Below are 24,645 nucleotides of genomic sequence, written 5' to 3'. Positions count from 1 at the left end.
CAAACTTCAAATTCCTATGGAATTCTTTCAACAATGGGTTTCTTCTTGCCACTCTTCCATAAAGGCCAGGTTTGTGGAGTGCACGACTAATAGTTGTCCTGTGGACAGATTCTCCTACCTGAGCTGTGGATCTCTACAGCTCCCCCAGAGTTACCATGGGTCTCTTAATGCCCTTCTTGCCCGGCCAGTCAGTTTAGGTGGACGGCCATGTCTTGGTAGGTTTACAGTTGTGTCATACTCTTTCATTTTTGGAGGAAGGATTGAACAGTGCTCCGTGAGATGTTCAAAGCTTGGGATTTTTTTTATAACCTAACCCTGTTTTTAACTTCTCCACAACTTTATCCCTGACCTGTCTGATGTGTTCCTTGGTCTTCATGATGCTGGTTTTTCACTAAGGTTCTCTAACAAACCCCTAAGGGCTTCACAGAACTGGTGTATTTTTACTGAGAATAAATTACACACAGATGGACTCTATTTACTAATTGGGTGACTTCTGAAGGCAATTAGTTCCATTAGATTTTAGTTAGGGGTATCAGAGTAAAGGGGGCTGAATACAACTGCACACCACACTTTTCACATTTTTATTTGTAAAAAATTTTGAAAACCATTTATCATTTTCTTTTCACTTAACAATTATGTGTCACTTTGTGTTGGTCTATCACATAAAATCCCAATAAAATACATTTATGTTTTTGGTTGTAACATGACAAAATGTGGAAAATTTCAAGGGGTGTGAATACTTATTCAAGGCACTGTAAGCTTGGCGGGATCCTCCTTAAAGGTGCAGGAGCACACCAGAAGCCCAGCAGAGCACAATGGCGCTAAAATGTCCCACACCATATGCAGCAAACTAATCAAAAATGGCAACCAACGCAATTCATAACTAACTTCTAGAACAAGGTGCACAAGGAAGGGCTTTGTACGGTAAAAAAAAAAAAACTACATGTATTTCCCACACTTACCAGTTAGCCAGCAAAAAAAATAATTTTCCGTTCAAGGTTCAGTGATATACTGTATGTTTTATCAACACCATTACCATTTGTAGTTTAAAGTAATCCTGATGGTATTAAAACCCACCACTGGTGTAAAAACGTGCATAGTACATCATCCTTCAAATTAGGTTCTCAGGGAATGCAAATGGTCTTTTTCAGATGAAAGTAAAATGTTTATATAGTTGATCTGACCTTTAAGTCTGGGAGTGCTCTGTGATTGGTTTCTGAGAACTGGATCACAAATAGAAGTTTATTCATAATATCAAATAGCTTTCTCTAATCATCTCAGTACAAAAGAGTGAAATTGAGTTTTCATTTACCTTAAAGCGGGGGTTCACCCACACCGCCAAAAAAAAAAAATATTAAAAGCCAGCAGCTACAAATTCTGCAGCTGCTGACTTTTAATACATGGCCACTTACCTAACCCAGGGTCCAGCGATGTCGGCAGGGGACGCCGAGAACCCGCTCGGTTCTCGGCAGCTGCCGCCGCCATCCTAGGTGAGGGAATCAGGAAGTGAAGCGTTGCGGCTTCACTTCCCGGTTCCCTGTCCCAAATGGTCCCCGCTCTCTCCTGGGAGCTGTGTGTTCCCAGGAGACAGCGCGGTGGGGACGGGAAGAGGCGTAGACTCCCATGGGAGTCTATGCCGGAAGTGGGTGCAAATACCTGTCTTAGACAGGTATCTGCACCCCCCTCCCCCCTGAAAGGTACCAAATGTGACACCGGAGGGGGGGAGGGTTCCGAAAAGCGGAAGTTCCATTTTTGTGTGGAACTCCGCTTTAAATTTTGATGAAAATCAAGGAATTTTGGCGAAATGTCACAATTTTTACAAAATGCATTGGAGTTCAGGGAACCTTGAATGGCTCCTTTCAACTATCCTGAAATTGTTAATTTGCCAAAAGTTGTTCCTTTTAAAAAAAGAAAAGGGGCATTTTTTTAAGATGGAATATGAATAACTATCAAATACAAAAAAAGGGAAAAAACACAAACAAAGGAGCGCTACATTTAATAACTAAACTACCCTAAATATACCCCCAATAAAAGCACACATAAAAAATAATACGTTTTGTGTTTTTTTTTTCCTCAAGCAAATATCGCCTAAGCAGCTCAGAGAGCATTTCGGCTTTTGTGAAATTTGCCAGATGCAATATCGATTTTTTTTTTTTGCTGCAATTACTTTGCTCATCCATAATCTCCTAGATGTGATCATTCAATTCTGTGGTGACCATACATGTCAGTACCCTCTGAAATATTTCTTAATGTTATACATCTAAAATACTGTAGATAACCTCTCAAAATATACTATAGATCTAGAACTTGCAATGATGTCAAGCTGTCTTGTCACCTGCAGTGAGTTTCTACAAAATTGTATGTTTTTCTGCAATTGTATGCCCTCTGCAATCTGGTTATAATAAACGCACGGATGATCTGTTGTCCATCCACTGCTGTCATGTGCATAATAGAGCTACGTCTATTTCAGGGTAGATCCGCTACGATGTGAGAGGGAACTGAGCCAAGAGGTAGTCTGACAGTCTCAAGACGAACCAAGGTCCAGGGAGTACACCAGTGAAGCTTTTCACAGTCTTGGCATTTCATATTCCTTCTGGCTTTTTCCTGGGTGAGTGGTGTAATACATAATATCATGTTATAAAATAAAATAACCCCATATGTTAATTTTATAGTGAAAGTAATATATTTGGTTTGAGTTTACTTTAAGTTTTTTTTTTTAAGTCAGTAAGTTTTAAAAATGTTTATATATAGTAAGAAGGGTCACTGGTTCGAATCCCAACCACGACACTACCTGCCTGGAGTTTGCATGTTCTCCCTGTGCCTGCGTGGGTTTCCTCCGGGTACTCCGGTTTCCTCCCACACTCCAAAGACATGCTGGTAGGTTAATTGGATCCTGTCTAAATTGTCCCTAGTATATGAATGTGAGTTAGGGACCTTAGAGTGTAAGCTCCTTGAGGGTAGGGACTGATGTGAATGTACAATGTATATGTAAAGCGCTGCATAAATTGATGGTGCTATATAAGTACCTGAAATAAATAAATAAAAATAAATATTTAGAACAATGTGCCAAATTCAAAGCATATCTAAAGTGGAACCGGAAATCACTAATGGAAAGTTGGTCATTATGGTTTGGCCATTCCACGTCTGATGCTCTTCCACCTTTCCTCAGCTTATTGTTGAAAAATTTCAGGTTTAACCCTGTTAGGTTGGTCAATAGTTCATGGAAAAACACTGACACCACAGGTACAGGCAGAGGCAGGTTTTCAGTTTATATGATACATACACATTACATGTCTGTTAATGAGGAAAACTATGGCAATGTCTATATCAGAAGTGAATCAATAGGGAAGAAAGGGCTGAAATGTGCTATATGCAATATCTGATGTAACTAGGGAACTGGGGGGGATGTACTAAAACTGGAGAATGCAAAATCTGGTGCAGCTTTGCATAGAAACCAATCAGGTCCCAGGTATTATTGTCAAAGCTTAACTGAACAAGCTGAAGTTAGAAGCTGATTGGTTACCATGCACAGCTGCAGCAGATTCTGAGTGCTCCAGTTTTAGTAAATGGGCCTACATACTAACATTGAATTGATATTCCTCAGCTGCACCTAAAACGTTCATATGTTTGCTTGTGAATGTACTTGTTGTCTTAAATAAAGAGATATAGGAAAAAAAAAAAAACAGCATGCACCTATGAAATCGGTTTTGACAACTATTCCACAGTTTCTAAAGAGAAAGCACAGCAGTAGCTTTTTCCTTTGCGTCTGTCTCAATACAAATGTATGCAGAATTACCCGAACAGAGGGGAAAAGAAAGGCAAGTCACTCCTCTGAATTATTCAGCTCTGTATGTAATTTGAGCATTAAAGTGGAACTTCCGCTCATTTGTCACCTCTCCCACTCCGGTGCCACAATTGGCACATTTCGGGGGAAGTTCGGGGGAAGTTCCCACTTCTGGGAGTCCAGGCCACGGCCTGTGACATCATCGTGGGGCTCCCTCCTCCTCTCCCTGTTGCCGGGCCAGTAGGAGAGAGGAGCAGGGCCTCGCGCATGCGCAGTAGGGTTCCCGGCGCAAAGCCGTAAGGCTACGCAAGGTGGCAGCACCTGACAGCTGATGGAAACATCAGCTGCGGTGCAGACATTGCTGGACTCCAGGACAGGTAAGTGTCCTATTGTTAAAAGCCAGCAGCTGCAGTATGTGTAGGTGTTGGCTTTTAATTTATTTTTTTTTTTTTTGGGAGGAACACTGCTTTAACTCTTCAGCTCTATAGAAAGCAGACAAAAAGTTCAGTCTAGCTTTGTAAATATGTAAAAAGGAGCCTACCTCCTACCTCCACCTGTTTAGTGAAAATAGTGTACATAAAATATTCATATACAATATTTCCTTTTTATCTGCCAAAAAAATATGCATTCTATTATTTTTAAATCTTACTATAATAAATAAATAAATAAAAATAATGACCTATATGATCTAGACCAGGCACCAGTGGTCAAAGATGCGAACCGAGTCACTGTTTCATTTAGGAGCCTTTTCTTCCCCCAGCTGTTGCTCTGTAATCTTCACAAAGCCAACAGCGGGAGGCAGGAAAGTTCTGGATGGAGGATGGGAGCTGCCTGAGGTTAACAAGCAAGGGATTGGCTGCTTGGATGAAGGGCAGTCCTAGCAACCAATCACTATCTTACAGTTCCCACCCTCCATCCAGTCATGCTGTGCCTCCCGCCCTCCAATCGTTCTGTGTAAGGTAAGACAGTGAAGGGGGAGTTAACAGGGGTTGAGGACATTAATGTGAAGGGTGGCTGATGTAAAAAAGGAGTTGAGGACTAAATGTGGGGGGAGGAGCTGAGGATTGTAATGTCGGGGGGTCTAAGGATATTAAAGTGGGGGGTTTAGGACAGTGATGTGGGGGGGCTAAGGACTGTAATGTGAGGGGCCTGAAGACGTGATGTGGGGGGGCTGAGAGCAATACATTTGGAGGAGTCTGATGACTGTAATGTGGGGTGCAGAGGACTGTGATGTGGGGAGGGACCTGAGAAACATAATGTGGAGGACAATGAGGATAGTAATGTGAGGGGGGGGCTGAGGACTGTAATGTGAAAGGGGCTGAGAACTGTAATGTAAGGGCTGAAGACAGTAACGTTGGGTGGCTGAGGACTGTAATGGGGGGGGGGAGACTGAGGACAGTAATGTGGGGGCGATGATGTAAATAGGGGCAGAGGACAGTACTGTTGGGGGGTAGTTGATGTCAAGGAAGTGTAAAAGGGGGTGGAGGAGGGTGATGTAAAGGGAGAGCTAAGGACACTCATCAAGAGGGGATCTTGATGTGAAGGGGGGAGGGGACTGTGATGTGCAGTGGGGACTGAGGACACTAATGTAAGAATGGGTTCAGATCTCTGCATGTGCATTCTGTACACACGTTTTGGGTAGGTCAGCCCATTCATTTTAATGGGCTGCACTACTCGTGAAAAACACAGAGAAAGAAAAACACCAAGCCGCATGGTGTTGCAGCAACATGAGGTTTGACACACACGAAAATGTGCCATAGGTGCCGACATGAGATTCAGACCTCTGCTGAAAGAAAGTTTTACCGACCGGACCCCTGATCTAGACTATTGTGTTTTCTGTCATCATACTTCAAGTGTCTATCAAAAATGAAAAAAAAAATAGGATGGGAGATGTAAAAGAAGGTTATACATTTTATACTTCAACTTCTTGAGTTATTTCATCTTTAAAACATGCCTGTATTAACAATGCTTAGATAAATGTGATTAAAAAATGACCACAGGCAAAGCAGCAAAATAGGAAATTAAAAATACTCTTCCTGTTACTACATGCAGAACACAATTTTCTTTTAAGCAAAAAGGTGTTAATGTTGTCAGTTTACTATGTCTTTCCCAATGCTAGGAGTATATGAAGTATATTAGATTGATATTTATGCACACGTGTGTATGTCTGGTTGTGTGTGTATATATTTATAAGCATCAAACCAAACTTGAGAACTTTTAAAATGTAACAAAGTGTTACTCAGATGATAGTGCCCCTAAAATCTGTAACACCACACTTCACAAACTATCATCGTATATCTTATTTTGCACCTTGGACATGCTCCTTCTTGTTCTCCCTGATTCTATGTTGGCCTTTTACCCATCATGCTTTCCATCTAATAGGGAGCCAAGGACAATGGGAAGGTGCAGACTACAGTGTGACTAAGACTAAGAGAGAGCGCGTCCTGATGTAACACATATATGCGGCCCCATTGCACTGGGCTTTGTTTCGTGGGGCCACATATATCTATATCTCCATTCGTGCTGGGAGTGCACCACACAGCACTCTCCCTGCACAGAGACTGGGGTCTCACAGAGAGCCCCAGTCCCCATACTGACTATCGGGACCTGGATCTCCCGATTCCAGGTCACCAGAGGTTGAGGTTAACTCCTTCTCGCTGATGTAACACATATATGCGACCCCACTGTACTGGGCTTTGTTCCGTGGACCTGCATATATCTGTATCTCCATTCATGCTGGGATTGCACCACCCAGCACACTCCCAGCACAGAGATTGGGGTCTCACAGAGAGCCCCGGTCCCCGTACTAACTATTGGGACCCAGATCTGCCGATTCCGGGTCACCAGATCGCTGTGGTAGCCTTTGGTTGGCTATCATAGTGATCAGTCACTGTGAAGCCCGCTCCTGTGTTTTTCTCTCTCTGTGAATGGAGAGGAAGGATACAATATATCTTTCTCTTTTCTTGCAGAGAGGGGAAAAAAAGTGTGTGTAAAAAAAAAAAATAAATAATAAAAAATAAAATAAAAAAAATAAAGAAAAATATCTAGATCAAGGTTTGATCTAGGTCAGTGCCAGGGTTAGTGTTTGGGTCAAAAGTCAAGGACGGGGTTAACGGTCAGGGCCAATATATTTTGGCAGAATGTTTTATTTTTTTAATTTTTCTAAACTAGCATCAGTGTCAGTGTGTCTTAGGTAGGTTCAAAAAAAGCAAAATGTGCACTATTGTTTCTGGGCTGTACTACAGGTACAAACACCAACTAACATACACATGTGTGATATTGCTGCGATCATCAGGAGCAGGAGAATTTAATTTGGGTTGTTCCTTTGTGGAAGGTTATAGTATTAGCAAGAAATATACAGCTAAATTTTAAAAAAATATGATTTTTTTTTTACTATTTTGGGCCAGGTTTCCTTTGATAATAAAAGCAAAAATCAGGAGATATCCATAACCATTTATTACCAAATGAAAGCCCAATTTGTCCTGGAAAAAAAACCAAGGTATAATCCACCTGGATGCACAAAGTAATTGTGATGATACGTACGGTTTTACTAACACATGTTAAAGTTGCAAAATTGTGCTTTGGCATTAAGATTTTTTTACCCTTAGGTGTGAAGGGGGTTAAAATAATAAAGGGAGCTATCACAGGCACTCATCAAGAGTGCCCACCTTTTAATCATTCGCTGGTCCTCTATTCATAGATCACGTTTTATTTATAATATTCTTGTTAAGTCTTGTGTTATGGAAAATTCAGAAACTGCATCCCTTTGAGAAGAAGAAACTACTGTATAATGATAAAGGGAAGTGTATACTAGAGCCAAGATTTCAAGTGTGACATCCAAATAGGTTCACTGTTTCCTTTTTCTACTTTTCACGGTTTCAATTACTGGAATCTTGATGTGCTTTGTATATTTCTTCCTGATCTGTGCATTAAAGTGTTACTAAACCCACAACAGTAAAATCAGGCTGTATATGCAGTAAAGCATGCTTGTTATACACACTGTGGAACCTAAGAGGTTAATCCTCTGCATTGTGTAAAAAGGCTGTTTGATCCTGTCTGCACAGATCCTCCCCTTCTTGCATTGTCTCCAAAACATGTCTGGATAAGACAGAGTTACTGGAGCCAGGCTGCACATGCTCAGCACTGTCCAGACAGAGGGTCAGAGGTCCTGCATCCTGATAGGACAGCAAGTACATATGAAAACTCCTCCTACAAGCTTTAACCAGGCACTGATAGAAGTCACAAGACTGCTATATACTGCTAATGAGAAAAGATTTTTAGTAGTTTATATTTACAAAATGTATTGCATTTCCATGTTCTGTGTACTGTGGGAGACCAGATATAGTGAATGCAGGGTCCTGGGCTTAGGAACACTTCAATTTAGTGTCAAACGTTGCCTCTGTGCAGGAGTTCCCTGTAATAAATACCAGTCACTGTGGCTTTCTCACCGTGTGCAAGGTGATTGGTCTTGTGTCTGCCCCCCTCCTGTAGTTCTACAGACAGCTTGTACTGGGTTGACCTGCTTGATTCATCTAAGGCCATGTACACACGAGCGGACTTTTCGGCAACAAAAGTTAGATGGCCATTCCGGCCGACTTTCGTCAGACATTTGACGGACTTCCGACGGACTTTTGAACGAACGGACTTGCCTACACACGATCACACCAAAGTCCGACGGATTCGTACGTGATGACGTACGACCGGACTAAAATAAGGAAGTTCATAGCCAGTAGCCAATAGCTGCTCTAGCGTGGGTTTTCGTCCGTTGGACTAGCATACAGACGAGCGGATTTTTCGACCGGACTCGAGTCCATCGGAAAGATTTGAAGCATGTTTCAAATCTAAAGTCCGTCAGATTTTCGACTGGAAAAGTCCGCTGAAGGTCCGATGAAGCCCACACACGATCGGATTATCCGCCGGACCAGTCTGATAGAAAAGTCTGCTCTTGTGTACGCTGCATAACAGCTCTGCCTCTGCACACGCAATGTACAGCATAGTGATGTTACTGTTACTTTTACAAGGTAATAGCTAAGTTTGCAAATAATATTGGCACACACAAAGCAAATTTATATCCATTGTAAATTTGAGGAATTTACTGCATTTCAAGGATAACCTTACCTTTTGGGCCATGTTGCACCCATAGTTATGGTGTTAACATGGTATAAATCAGTTGCATTGCAACAGTGTCTATGAACAACATTAGTTCCAGTGTTGTGCCTCCGCCTCTTTACGTTACTGTACCATTCACAAAGCACAGCAAAATAATGCTGTTTATTCTGTGTATTGTGAGTGGCACAAAAAGAGGTAGAGGCACAAAAATGGGACTGGTGTCGTTCACAGACACCATTTCAACCCAGCAGGGAACTGGAAATTTGGCACCCTGCTCTACATGTCAATTTTGCTCAGTGGAGTTTACAGAGCTCCTAAAGTAAAATTAATGTTAATGGTACTATTAAGGAATAAAGATAAAAAAACACACACACACAATAGCGGCATGCGTATCGATATGTAACATGTAGTGGACTTGATATTTTGATACGTAGGCACCTTCAACATGTGTAACTATGTACGCATGTACATGTACCTGGGGGCAGGGGGACTCAAACCCTTTTTTAGGGGGTTTAAGCTCTTGAAAAACCTTGATTTTTTTTCACTTAACTTGGCTGGGTGGCACTTCCAGAGGTTCATGGAAGCAATCTGGCGGCTGTACATCTGCCCAATTGCTTCCATCTGAAAGTCAATAGTTGCTAGGCATGGAAACTCATCCATCCCAGTATGGTCAATTCATGACTCATGCCTCCTACTGACACGCCCCACTGCAGTAAGCCCCTTATGCAGTTGAGAACAGAGGTCATGCGACCATTTAAAAAAAAAGGGATTTTTAATGTGTGTGTGTGTGTGTGTGTGTGTGTATATACCGTATCTCACAAAAGTGAGTACACCCTCACATTTTTGTAAATATTTTATTATATCTTTTCATGTGACAACACTGAAGAAATTACACTTTGCCACAATGTAAAGTAGTGAGTGTACAGCTTGTATAACAGTGTATATTTGCTGTCCCCTCAAAATAACGCAACACGCAGCCATTAATGTATAAACTGCTGGCAACAAAAGTGAGTACACCCCTAAGTGAAAATGTCCAAATTGGACCCAATTAGCCCTTTTCCCTCCCCGGGGTCATGTGACTCATTAGTGTTACAAGGTCTCAGGTGTGAATGGAGAGCAGGTGTGTTAAATTTGGTGTTGTCGCTCTCACTCTCTCATACTAGTCACTGGAAGTTCAACATGGCACCTCATGGCAAAGAACTCTCTGAGGATCTGAAAAAAGAATGGTTGCTCTACATAAAGATGGCCTAGGCTATAAGAAGATTGCCAAGACCCTGAAACTGAGCTGCAGCACAGTGGCCAAGACCATACAGCGGTTTAACAGGAGAGCTTCCACTCAGAACAAGCCTCGCCATGGTCGACCAAAGAAGTTGAGTGCACGTGGACAGTGTCTTATGCAGAGGTTGTCTTTGGGAAATAGACGCATGAGTGCTGCCAGCATTGCTGCAGAGGTTTAAGGGGTGGGGTGTCAGCCTGTCATTGCTCAGACCATACGCCACACACTGCATCAAATTGGTCTGTATGTCTGCAGAAGGAAACCTCTTCTAAAGATGATGCACAAGAAAGCCCACAAACAGTTTGCTGAAGATAAGCTGACTATGGACATGGATTACTGGAACCATGTCCTGTGGTCTGGTGAGAACAAGATAAACTTATTTGGTTCCGATGGTGTCAAGCGTGTGTGGCGGCAACCAGGTGAGGAGTACAAAGACAAGTGTGTCTTGCTTACAGTCAAGCATGGTGGTGGGAGTGTCATGGTCTTGGGCTGCATGAGTGCTGCCGCCACTGGGGAACTACAGTTCATTGAGGAAACCATGAATGCCAACATGTACTGTGACATACTGAAGCTGAGCATGACCCCCTCCCTTTGTAGACTGGGTCTGAGGGCAGTATTCCAACATAACAACCCCAAACACACCTCCAAGATGACCACTGCCTTGCTAAAAAAGCTAAGGGTAAAGGTGATGGAATGGCCAAGCATGTCTTCAGACTTAAACCCTATTGAGCATCTGTGGGGCATCCTCAAACAGAAGGTGGATGAGTGCAAGGTCTCTAACATCCACCAGCTCCGTGATGTCTTCATGGAGGAGTGGAAGAGGACTCCAGAGGCAACCTGTGAAGCTCTGGTGAACTCCATACCTGAGAGGGTTAAGGCAGTCCTGGAAAAAAAAATGGTGGCCACACAAAATATTGACACTTTGGGCCCAATTTGGATATTTTCACTTAGGGCTGTACTCATTTTTGTTTCCAGTGGTTTAGACATTAATGACTGTACATTGAGTTATTCTGAGGGGACAGAAAATTTACACTGTTATACAAGCTGTACACTCACTACTTTACATTGTAGAAAAGTGTAATTTCTTCAGTGTTGAAAAGATATAATAAAATATTTACAAAAATGTGAGGGGTATACTCACTATGTGAGATACAGTGTGTGTGTGTGTGTGTGTGTGTGTGTCTCTCTCTCTCTCTGTCTATATATATATGTATGTAGCAAGGTTCTGGGGCCCCCGAGGCCTAATGGTGACCTCAAGGGTTAGGGAGAGCTGACATCCTTCCTTATAGAGTGGGTTACCAGGCATGGTGGGTGTAATGCAAGATGAAATGATGGGCACCAGTCACTTTTTGGATGCGAACAAGAGGTTTATTGTCTCTTAACAAGAACTATGGGAGAGCGGGTTAGGGCCAGGACACCCTTAGGTAAATGCAATGATATTTGGCAGACTCCGAGACTCTATAGGTAGACAGCTGTACAGTGGAAGGCCTCCAGCCGGATAACACTTCTGTATAGGTAGGACCGCTGTCTCCTATGGCAACTAATCTTGCAACAGTCACTAAAGGTATTTGCACATAACTCTTGGTAACACAGAATAGTCCTTCTCTTATCTCACAGTAGATCTTCACTCACTGAGCTCCCAGTCTTTCACTAGACTTCCAGATTCCAGAAACCCCCGCCATGGGCTGAGATGCCCCATCCATTCATGATCTGACCTTGCTAAGCCCTTGTCAATCTAATGTCACCAGCCACAGTGCCACCTAGTGACAGCAGAGAAAATGTGCAGCAATTCCAGAATTTAGGGAGGAATCAGTAGATCGTCTATCAATCAGCCAGGACAGTTACTACCTGGCAAACTAAATTTGTCAGCAGCCTTGTCTAAATACCAAAACACCAGGGTGATATATATATACTTTAATGAATCTAGCAGAATATGTAAAATTGCTACATTTAAATTGGTAGAATATTAGATGGCATAGTGTGACATAAGCTTAGCAGTGTCTTTTTTGCTGTTTTACCACACCTTTTCTGCATTGTTTGGCAAATTCTTTGCATAGAAAGACTTTCCTGTACATCTTCAGCTCCTTCTGAGCCTTCTTTTCTTTTTCAGCACCTATGAAGTAATAATTTGATTTGACACCTAAGCCTTAAGCACAACCAATACGTATTGTTGTTGACAACAGGACCTTAAAGACGCCCTGTGATTATGTAAAACACCTAAAATTTAAATACGTGTAATTTGCTGTTACACATATAAAATTGTTATATCTTTGTTGCTATGGACAAAGTTTTTGTGGTTTTATAAGGTCTGATTACACCACTAATTTGTTGACTCACTCAGGCTTCGTAAGCAATATTTCACAAAACACTCAGACCGCATGACTTGGATTTAATTTGCCACATGCTCTGTCTTTACTAGCCAGAAAAATACTACCTAAAAACCACAGTATAAGAAAACTAGATTAGTAAACAAAATATTTAAAGTGTAAGGGCCAGTTCACACTGCTGCAATGCTGGAACCCTATGAATCCACTGTGGGTTCCTGCATCGCATGTTTCCCGGCGACAGTTCACAGTGCCCTATGCAAACTGCTGGGAGTGTCAGTTAAAATTTAATAACACCCCCAAATCAGTCCGCATATCGCAGTGCGATCTGCAAACTCGGACAGGTATCGGATCACATGGGTGTGAACACTTATGCGATCCGATTCTGCTGCAGACAAAAAAAAAGGTCCGGTGCGAGTTTGAAGCAAATTCAGCCATATGATCTTTATGGCTGAAATCGCATCACACATAGATCACATGTGATTTTCACTGCAGTGTGGTGCGAATCACATCCAATCTCTGACATCGCACCAGTGTAAACCGGCACTAAGTGCAGTTTTATTTGTTTTTTTACAGCCATCTGGGCATCATTAAGATAGATTTCTCCCTATTTAGGCCTTGTTAAGACATGCGTACAGAAGTGTATGCCTATGCGAGGGCTGTGCTTGCCCTCACAGGTATGTACTAGTGTTCGGCATATATCCCCATGCAGGCATTTACATACATGTCAATTGGGACACAGAGGCTGCATGGACACAGCTGCTCCCAATTTGATAGCCATGCGAGTGTGGGTGCATGGCCCTAAACACAGGCAATGTGCAGACAGCCGCTTCTTACCAATAGACATGAGTGGGAATGCCTGTAGAGGAATGCCTGGAACACCTGTACATCCTCGTGTGGCAAAACATGACCCTCTCACAGGTGTATGCTTAAAGCAGAACTGTGGAATTTTTATTTTCTGTGTCCGCGCTGCATGGGTTAACTGCTCGTTTTTTCCAGAGGTGCACAGAAAGGCTTTACTCACCTGATCCTTTGAACATCTGGAAAACAGCACTCCCCCACGTCCAGCGGTGGACTGTTCCTTTACTCACCTGATCCTTTGAACATCTGGAAAACAGCACTCCCCCACGTCCAGCGGTGGACTGTTCCTGCCGTCCTCACGTCTAGAGCTGGTCTATGGGCGTGATGACATCAGGAACAGTCCACAGCACAAAAGCAGTAGACTGCGGGGGGGGACAGGAGCGGCAGGGAGCGGTCTTGCGCATAAATGATCAGTGGATTAGGCAAGTATATCTTCACTATCCTCAACCCTAGACAGCCCCACTGCATGGGGAATAAAAATGTCCTGGAATTGTTCTTTAAGTACACCAGTGTGAATGAGGCATTACTCTCTATGGGGCAGTTGTTCACTACATGACACAGACCTCATCACAGAGACACAGACAAATACAAAGCTGACTATACAGGCAATTAAATGTCTTTGCTATGGAGATATTTAAAGTGTGTCCAGGCAAAAACAAAAAACATACATATTCTTGTAAAATCCCAACAAAAAATACCCGCTGATCCTGGTAGACTGTTCCCTGTTGTGGGCTGACAACACACTCCCTTTATTGAACTGCCATTTGAAGGAATGTTGTCAATGCTGTCCAGTTTCCTTTTTTCCAAACTACAGAATATTTCTTGATTTTCTCTCATTTACACTTTTACATTTTTTTTTTGTAGTTTATGAAAGTGAGCTAGGCAGAACATGTCCCAGTCTATGGGATATTTACAGATTTTTTTTTGCAGTTGTTATCAAATAGATATAACAAAATGTGTCAATGATATATTTATTAGACCAAATGAGAGCAAATAAGAAAGTTAATTATAGGGGTTTGCATACACTTTAAGGGCCGAATCACACCAGAATTACACAAGAATGCAATTTGTGTTCCTGCGCGAATCCTGTGAGATTCCTGTGCGTTCCCCTGCAGTGTGATTTAGCATTCGTTGGAATGGGCTACAAATCGCACCAGACTGCACAAAAAAAGTAGTACTACCTTTGAAAAATACACAACACCAGATTTCATGGCACTGCGGTACCATGCAATCTGGTGCCCTCAAACGCACTGCGTTTGGGATACAGTTAACGATGTATTGGCATCTACAGTAGATCGCAAAGGCAGTGCATTGTAAACACAGTTTTGGAAACGTGCATGAAAAGCTCCTCTCCTGCAACGTGTACTGGTGTGAACTAGCTTTATCTGATTGTTGGAAGTATCCTTGTTATAGAACACTGAGTTCAACAGGCTGCTTATGAGATGATGGGCAACAAGTAGTTAAACCTCTCAGTAGGAAAGAGACCTTATTGCTTGTTTATAACAGAAAAAGGTAAGAATCTGCAACAAAGTTTAATAAAATCCTTGCAATGTACATGGATTACCCAGAGGAAATTGTATTTTTTTTCCATAAATAGAGACACTTCAAATGTTTGAAGTGTTATCTCCAACCAAAAATTAGTTGTTGTTTTTTTTTTGTTTGTTTTAGGAAAGAGTTAATAATCCCAATTTTTTTACACTGTTTTGTGTGCATTGCATCATGCATGGTAATGCACATGTGTAAGTGTGCATAGGCCCATGTAATTTTCCTTTCGTACTAAAATGTCGCACATAGATGAACAAGCCACATAGGGGAAAAAATAGATTTGTATTCGAAAATTGTTTTTAATACGGCAAAGCTTATGTGTTTTATTGCATTAAAAGGAACAAGTGTTAATAGGACGATGGTAATCGAAAATTTTAAATGTTATACTTTCCATTGGAACTGGAGGGGAAATCTTTCAATGGAAACATTTATTTTAACGACAATTGTCTTACTTCTTGTTGTGTCTTTGCTACAGGTAGTGAGGGGAAAAAAAAGAACATTTGGAGATTAAGCCCACGCTTTAAAAAAAAATAGTTTCAGTTAGAAATATACTTTAATATATACAGTATATATTCACATATCCTTACTTGTAAGTCTAGGGTGTAAACATTTTTTTTACGAATAATTTTTTCTTTATATAGGCAATATTTTGAGTCTAATAAAAAACTCAATCTTATTTATATCGTACTTTTTTCTTATCTGAAAGAGCTATCATTGTTTTATTTTTATAAATTACTATACCTAGGACAACATTAAAAAAAAAAAAATTTAATGTTGTCCTAGGTATAGTAATACCTTGGTTATTTTTGTTGTTTTTTTGCCATATCCATACTGTCAGCATAACCTCCATGTTTGCCTCTCACACATTTTGTGGATTTTAAATCATTTAATAAATTGATTATTTTATGTAACTACCTCTGGTCACTCATTGCTAAAGTAATCGCTTTTCCACTTGATATCTCATATCAAGAACTCCCTCCCTTACCCCTCCCCATTGTCCCCCCTTTGAGTCATACAGTCCATGGGTTACAGCAATAACACCGTATCTGGTGTGTGGTCAGAGGCCGATCAGTATCCAGACTGATCAACTGTTTACACAGCATTTGCCTCCATCCCCCTTTCCCCTATCTCCATCTCTAGTACCAGAATTAGAATTAGACTTGGGAAACTTGTTCTGTCTCAAGGAGCAGATAGCTAAACCTCCTTATCCCAATAACTGTAGATACCATATTTCTTTGATCTCAGTTTTATTAGAACAAACCAGATGAAACTACAAAATAACAGAAATAGACCTCAATAAGTATAATATTGCATATAATACAGCATACATAAACAACGATATACAGTACAAGATGAGATAATAAAAACTTACTTTTTAAGTTCTCTAAGGGGTGATGGCGATAGATAGAGAAATACATGTGTTGTTTCCTGAATGTCTTCTCACAAAATGGTGGCTGTTTCACTTCCTGCTAAGATTCTCCCCAGAATTCCCTGCTTGCTGACAACTTCCTCAACTACACATACAAATAAACAGATAAATAGAGCTGCAGCAATACCAAAAAGGAACACTAGATGGAGCCTGCACACCACATATGATTGTCTTAAGTAAATTACACATTTTGCATGTAAATTTAACAGCACAGGTACAAATAGCCAGTATAAAACATCTGGTGGACAGAACACTCCCCGCCTGACATCAAGTGATGTCACTAACAGAGTCCTCCGTAGAAAGCAACAGAATAAGTTCGGTCACTGGTCTCAAGAATATTTTAACCTCATTCTGTTGAAAGATCTTGACCTCGACCTTACAGACACGATTATCCTTGCTTGGCAGTACTTTGGTGATCAAACCTAAAGGCCACATATTCCTTAGTGTCTGGCAATCTTTCATGAGCACAACATCACCAGGTTTAAGATTAGGCTTTTCAGTGTGCCACTTTCTCCTTACTTGTAGAGTAGATATATATTGTTCCCTCCACCGGTTCCAAAAGGTATTGGCAAGGGTTTGTACTTGTCTCCATTGACATTTGTAAAGGTCCTTCTCACAAAACTCTCCAGCTGGAGCACCGGCAAGACTAGTCTTTTGCGTGAGTAACATGGCAGGTGTGAGGACCACTGGATCCTCAGAGTTACTTGAAATGGATGTCAAAGGTCTGGCGTTAATGATAGCTGTAACCTCTGCCATAAATGTCACTAAACATTCATGAGTAAGCCTTGCAGTTCCTACTTGTAGGAAGATAGATTCAAGAATTCTGCAGGCTATGCCTATCATCCTCTCCCAAACTCCTCCCATGTGAGAAGAGTGAGGTGGGTTGAAGATCCATGTGCAGTTTTGCTTTTCCAGCCTGGGTATGGTGTATTCGAGAGTGGTTCAAGTTTTGCTTTCCCTATTATGAACCCTATGTGGCATTGTCCTTTAGTGTCTATGGTTTTCAGGTAAGCTACAGCAGCAATTGCTTTAACAGGAGCATCCAAAAACACACAAAGTCTTTGCATCTGAACATCAGCAGATAACAGAGGAGCATATGGTCGTGGAATTTTAAGGTTGGATAGAGCTGTTAGTGAGTCCTTCCACTCTAGCCATAGGTTTTTCTTGTCAGTGGGGAGAGGGTGGTCCCAATCTAGCGACTCACAGGTTAAGTCTCTCTGTAATGCTTTACCCTGGATGGTGACAGGTGCTGCAAAGCCTAAGGGATCATACAGGCTGTTTATGGTAGACAGCACACCTCTATGGGTAAAAGGTTTTTCTTCTGTGTTTACTTGGAAAGTAAACATGTCAGATCTTAAGTCCCAAAGCAAACCAAGACTGCGTTGCATAGGAAGTGAGTCTGTGCCTAGATCTAAGTCCTTTAACTCGTTAGAATGATCTTGGACAGGAAAGGCTTCTAAAACTTCTTTACTGTTGGAAGCAATCTTGTGGAGTCTTAAGTTGGAACACGCAAGCATTGCCTGAGTTCTTTTGAGGAGACTGATTGCTTCATTTGTGGGTAGAGATTTCAAGCAATCAGCTACATAGAAATCCTTGTCCACAAACTGTCTGACATCTGACCCATACTCTGACTCTCCCACTCTAGCAGAATGTCTGAGGCCATATATAGCAACTGCAGGGGAAGGACTGTTGCCAAATATGTGCACCCTCATGCGGTATTCTGTAATGTCTCCAGAGGGGTTATTGTCCCTGAACCAGAGAAACCTCAGAAAGTTTTGGTGTTCTTTAACAAGAAAGCAATAGAACATTTGTTGTATGTCTGCCATAAATGCGACTGAATCCTTGCGAAAGCGAAGAAGTACTCCTAATAGTCTGTTGATCAGGTCAGGGCCAGAGAGAAGGACATCGTTTAGAGAGACACCCTCATGCTTGGCGCTAGAATCGAACACCACTCTAATCTGCCCTGGCTTCTTAGGGTGATAGACCCCAAATATGGGTAAATACCAACATTCCTCTGAGTCTTTGAGGTTTGGGGCTATCTCAGCATGACCATTCTGGAATATTTTCTCCATGAAGGAAAAGAAATGTTCTTTCATCCCTGGTTTCCTTTGAAGATTGTGTCTTAGGGAAGTGAGATGTTTATATGCTAGTTCTCTGTTGTTAGGCAAACATCGTCTTTGTGGTCTAAAGGGAAGAGGTGCAACCCAGCTATTATTTCCGTCTTTCTCCATACTCTTTTCCATAGCTTCTAAGAAGAGCCTATCCTCAATGGACATTGCTACCTGATTATCTTCCTTTGTTCTCTGGAACACTGTTCTTCCTAAGTCTCTTTGGTCTTCTGCATAGGTATTGCTGTCACAGAGGGGACTTAGAAAGGGAAGAGGTACAGGGTTGTTGTGTAGTAGCTCCTTTATGAGGACGTGATTCTGACAGGGTTGGAAAAGAGTAGGATGACCATTCTCAAGGGTACTAGTGAGCAGGTTATTAACAAATGCAGGTTTGTGTGCACCTCCCAGGCAAACGTCACCTATAATGACCCACCCAAGATCCAGTTTTTGGGCATATGGGGTATTTTTAGGACCGTTGATCAGTTTTCATACTTTGTGGACTTGCAACATATCCCTCCCTAGGAGTAAAATTATCTGAGCCTGATCATTTAGTTCCGGTATGAGATGTGCTATGTGATTCAAGTGAGTTTGGTGAGCTGCTGCGTCTGGTGTGGGAAACTCTGATCTGTTGTCTGGCATCTGGTTGCACTCTATTATGGTCAGTAAGGTTAGGCATGTCTTACCATCCATAGATTCAATTTGTAGGCTGTCAGCTCTTCTCCCCGCCATTTCCACTGTACCTGCACAAGTCTTAAGGGAGTAAGGACTGCTGGGGCCTTTAAGGTTTAGAATGTCAAAAAACATAGATCTGGCTAGTGACTTATTACTCTGATCATCCAAGATGACGTAGAGCTTGACTGCTTTGTCTCTGCATCCTTTTGGGTAAACTCTCACAAGACAGATTTTAGAGCAGGACCTGCCACCTGTACTTCCTTTGCAAACTTCAGTACACTGTGAAGTGATTGCTATGGCATCTGTGCTAGAGTCTTTGGGCTCCCCGCCTTGCTCCTTGTCCCTATGAACAGGTGAGAAAGTTCTTGGAGTAGGCCTTAGGTGTAGAGCTGTGTTGTGCTCTGTGCTGTCACATTCTGTACATTTGACACTGACCTTACAGTCCTTGGTGAAATGTGTGGACGAAGAGCAGCACAACTGACAGATGTTGTTCTCTTTGAGGAAAGCTTTACAATCCTTGATGATCTTTGTCCCGAAGGCTCTGCATTCCAGAAGAGGATGTGGCATCTTATGTAGAGAGCAGAACTTAGCAGGGTCGCTGTCTTGATCCTCTGGCTGAGACTCTGCAAATCTGTGGGTAGAAATGTTAGTTTTGTGCACTGCTACTGGAGCTCTGAGTTGTTTAGGGCCAGAAGAAGTGGTATAAGACATTGGAAAAATGAAGCTGGGGTCATCTTTCATTCCTGCTTGTCTGTCTACAAAGTCCACAAACTCACTAAAGGGTGGAAAAGGCACATTGTGTTTTCATTTGTAGTTACAGCCATGAGTAATCCATCTTTCGTGTAACTCATAAGGAAGTTTTTGTGTTAAGGAGTTAATACCTCTAGCAGAGTCAAGATAAGAAAGGCCAGTTAAGTCTCCTGCTTTAGCAACTTGTAACTCCATACACAGGTCACTGAATTCTCTGAGTCTTTGGTAACCTCTGCTAGGTATTTTTGGGAAGTCTTCTATCCTTTTAAACAGTGTACTCTCTATAGCCTCTGGTGAGCCATAACATCTATCCAGTCTGTTCCAGATGTTTGCAAGGCCTATCTCAGGGTAGTTTATGTTAATATCTCTGATCCTTTTGGCATGTTCAGCAGAATCATTGACAAGCCACTTTATGAGGAGTTCTATCTGTTCCCTGCAGGATAGATCTAAACCTTGAATGACACTCTGGAAAGCAGATCGCCATGCCCTGTAGTGTTGAGGGCGATCACTAAATTTGACAAGTCCTTGGGTAATGAACTCCCTTTTGGCCAGGAACGTGGCAAAGTCTACAGTAGCCTGATTGGCATTGGGGTAGGCTGCTGGTGTATTGTGGTGCGGTGTAAAGGCATACCTGGTAAAAGTCTCTTTTTTAGGCGCGTTGGGTTCAAACTTACATAAGGTTGGCAGTTCGTACCTGTTCGTTGCATACACCTTTGGAGTGAAGACTGGTGTTTAATGCTTGTATGAAGGCTGGGTACCTTGTGGAGTAGAGGGTTTGGTTGTAACTGGAAAGTCTGGAACTCTGTCAGATTTTTCTTGCTTGTAGCACTGGGGTCCCAGGTCCTCTTGTTGCTGCTTTATTTGATATGACTCACTGACGTCATGTTTAATTTCTTGTTGTGGGATGCTGCTTGGATCACGGTGCTGGTAGACATAATCTGACATGCGTTGCGAAGAATCTTGTTGGTCTTCCTCTAGACCCGGTATGCTGCTGCCTAGTCTTGGCTCATCATAGATGGCTGCTTCTAAAGCTTCTCCTTCTGCAATGGCGGCGGCAGCGTCTCTTTCTGCTGCCAGCTTCTCCATGTTAGCTTCTAAGAAATCTTGCTGCAATTTCAGAGATGCTTCCTGCTGGGCTAGCTCTTCTTCCAGGCGTATTCTTTCCTTCTCTCTCTCTTGTTCCATGTGTACTCTTTCTTGCTCTCTCTCTTGTTCTATGTGTACTCTTTCTTGCTCTCTCTTTTGTTTCATGCATACTCTTTCTTGTTCCAAGCGTATTCTTTCCTTCTCTCTTTCTTGCTCCAAGCGTACTCTTTCCTTCTCTCTCTCTTGTTTCTGTCTCACCTTTTCTGCATCAAGGCGGGCCTTTTCTTTTTTCATTTGCAACTCTAGGTCTGCGAATGCGGCCCTGGCTTTTGCTACTTCAGCTTTTGAATGGGCGATAGCTGCTGCATTTGCGACAGATGACTTAGATGAGCTTGCTCGTGAAAGTGTTTTGTAAGAAGATGTCCTACTGTGAGATATGGCTGCGGGGAAGAAGCTGTCTTGCTGTATAGAGACCGCTCTAGTGTCAATGCTGCTTGACAGAGTGCGTCTCTGTGTAGCGTGGCTGCTTGCTTCGCCTGCCGCAGGCCTGTATCTTTAAGGCTTCTGACCGTATGGGTACTGCGTAGCCCTGGGCTGTACAGACTTCCGAAGTCGGCTTATCTTCCCTTCAGAGGTCAGCTTAAAAATTTCACTGTTCTGTCTCAAGGAGCAGATAGCTAAACCCTCTTATCCCAATAACTGTAGATACCATATTTCTTTGATCTCAGTTTTATTAGAACAAGCCAGGTGAAACTACAAAATAACAGAAATAGACCTCAATAAGTATAATATTGCATATAATACAGCATACATTGCATAAACAACGATATACAGTACAAGATGAGATAATAAAAATGTACTTTTTTAAGTTCTCTAAGGGGTGATGACAGTAATCAGCATGAATCTATGAAGAATCATTCCTGCCAAACCAATCTATTAACCTTCTATGAGGAGGTGAGTTGCCATCTAGATAAAGGAAGGCCCATAGATGTGGTGCATCTGGATTTTGCAAAAGCATTTGACACACAGTTCCCCATAAACGTTCACTATACAAAATAAGGTGCATTGGCATGGACATGGGGTGAGTACGTGCATTGAAAACTGGCGATACAAGGGCGAGTTCAGAGGGTGGTGATAAATGGGGAATACTCGGAATGGTCAGGGGTGGGTAGTGCGGACCGACAGGGTTCTGTGCTGGGACCAATCCTATTTAATTTGTTCATAAATGACCTGGAGGATGGGGTAAACAGTTCAATCTCTGTATTTGCTGACGATAATAAGCTAAGCAGGGCAATAACTTCTCCGCAGGATGTGGAAACCTTGCAAGAAGATCTGAACAAATTAATGGGGTGGGCAACTACATGGCAAATGAGGTTTAATGTAGAAAAATGTAAAATAATGCATTTGGGTGGCACAAATCTGAATGCAATCTATACACTAGGGGGAGAACCTCTGGGGGAATCTAGGATGGAAAAGGACCTGGGGGGCCTAGTAGATGATAGGCTCAGCAAGGGCATGCAATGCCAAGCTGCTGCTAAGAAAGCAAACAGAATATTGGCATGCATTAAAAAAGGGATTAACTCCAGGGATAAAGTGATAATTCTATCATTCTACAAGACTCTGGTCTGGCCACACCTGGAGTATGCTGTCCAGTTCTGGGCACTAGTCCTCAGGAGGGATGTACTGGAAATGGAGTGAGTACAGAGAAGGGCAACAAAGCTAATAAAGGGTCTGGAGGATATTAGTTATGAAGAAAGGTTGTGAGCAATGAACTTATTCTCTCTGCAGAAGAGACGCCTGAGAGGGGATATGATTTAAATTTACAAATACCATACTGGTGACCCTACAATAGAAATAAAATGTTTTCGCGGAAAGGCAGTTTAGCAAGACACGTGGCCATTAATTAAGATTAGAAGAAAAGAGGTTTAACCCTAAACTACGTAGATGGTTCTTTACTGTAAGAGCGGCAAGGATGTGGAATTCCCTTCCACAGGTGGTGGTCTCAGAGGGGGGCATTGATAGTTTCAAAAAACTATTAGATAAGCACCCGAACAACCACAACATACAGGGATATGCAAGGTAATACTGACATATAATCACACACATAGGTTGGACTTGGTGGACGTGTGTCTTTTTTCAACCTCATCTACTATGTAACTATTTAAATCAGATATCCTGCTTTCATAATAAATATTATAGTAATCTTGTAAATGAATTGTGCTGAATTTTAGAATGCATTTTTTTTCAAAAAAACATAATCTTTATTCAAAATCGTCTAGTTTTAAAAGCACTTCGTAGTAAGCAAGTTTAATATAGCAAGCCTGTATGATTTTATCTAGAACACTATGCTTATTCTACTGTTCCTGCATTAGAATGGAAATTTTAGCAATGCTTAGATTACTAAAATCAACTTTTATATCCTTTTAAATGTTTTTTTGATTTGCTGATAATTGTACTTTTGGTTCAAAATATTTGTGCTAAAACATGTTTACACCTTACTGAAAATGGTCATTTTTTTACTTAGTTTAATAAGGTAGACAAAGTTTTAAATTAAATTTTAAGTTTAAACCTAAAAATATAGAAAAAATATTAGGAAAAATTGTAAAGGTTATCTGCCTTAAATGACAGGTTTCGGTCTTGTTGCAAAGCACCAGTACAGTCACTTAGCCTTATCACAAAATCCTTCAGTGGATAAGTCTTCAAAGTATATCCATTGCTGGATTGGGCCCTGACATTCTGGAGAAACCCTTAGCTTTCCAGACCTCTGGGTCCAGAGCTATATTCAGTGTTGTTTGTACTGCCACCCCCGCCATCCAGCTACAGTGCACGATTGGAGTAAGGGATCTAAATAAAGGAAAACACAAGGCCATGCTACACACATTTCTACAGTGAGCTTTCCGTGAGAGATGTGCAGTGTCCAACACAACCAGCACTGTGTCATTTATTTACTACTATATGCTCTATAGTAGAGACTTGGCATATTTTGCATGAATTGCTGGAATTTTAGTTTGACTAAATTACACACTTAAAGGGTATTAAGCTTATAGGGTAGTTAAAGGTAATATTGGTATTTACTCATTAGAACTTAGACCATTCCTATTGAATTATATCCTATGTGTGATGCAGTTCCCACTTTTTGCTGCAATTCACTAATCAAACACCTGCCCTCCATAAAATCATACCCAAATCTATAGCTCAAGACTCACCCCTCTTATACATGGACAGTCTGGGTGCTGGCCACTATAGTCTGTCTCCACTCCCCATCAGAAATATGAAAGAATGTATCAGCTGCACTCCACTGCACATCCGAAAACCAATCTTCTTGATGCGTTTCATCACGTGTGTGGTGAAACACATCAAGGAAGGTGTGGTCCTTAAGTGGAGACTTGTTGTATGCAGTCACTTTGTTGACAATTAATAAATATGGCAAGAGGAGCTAAGAGTGAAGACCCACCTGCCATAGTCACAACTCAGGCCCAGGCCATATTGCCTGCCTATTGTTGCAGTTGCCCATTTGTTGCCCCCATATTGTGATACTTGCCCCTTTGTTGATCTGTTGCTAGAATTGCCAGTTGGTTGCCCATGTGCTGTAACAGCTTCATGTTTTGGTCTGATGTTGTTAAGATTGCTATTTTTTGGAGGTTTGTCTGCATATTGTCAAGTCAGAGCTGTTTATTTAGAGAGCCATATTACTATAAATG

General features: G+C 41.7%; 1 protein-coding gene across 7 annotated transcripts in view; it reads left to right on the top strand.

Annotated features, from left to right (window-relative positions):
* NGF (nerve growth factor) overlaps positions 1-24,645 on the top strand; it is a 172,254-nt gene that overhangs the window by 52,265 nt on the left and 95,344 nt on the right. For 3 of the 7 annotated variants that reach the window (XM_073615667.1, XM_073615669.1, XM_073615668.1), the window contains exon 2: positions 2,471-2,608. The exons of 3 other annotated variants lie outside the window; for them this stretch is intronic. The gene's annotated coding sequence lies outside the window, so the exon portion shown is untranslated. The remainder of the gene's footprint in view (positions 1-2,470; positions 2,609-24,645) is intronic. One more of the 7 variants, XM_073615670.1, reaches the window with a different exon arrangement.

Source organism: Aquarana catesbeiana, linkage group LG02 (assembly GCF_042186555.1).
Source record: "Aquarana catesbeiana isolate 2022-GZ linkage group LG02, ASM4218655v1, whole genome shotgun sequence".
Lineage (NCBI taxonomy): Eukaryota > Metazoa > Chordata > Amphibia > Anura > Ranidae > Aquarana > Aquarana catesbeiana.
The sequence above is the reverse complement of the archived record's forward strand: the minus strand, read 5'-3'. Positions and strand labels throughout refer to the sequence as shown.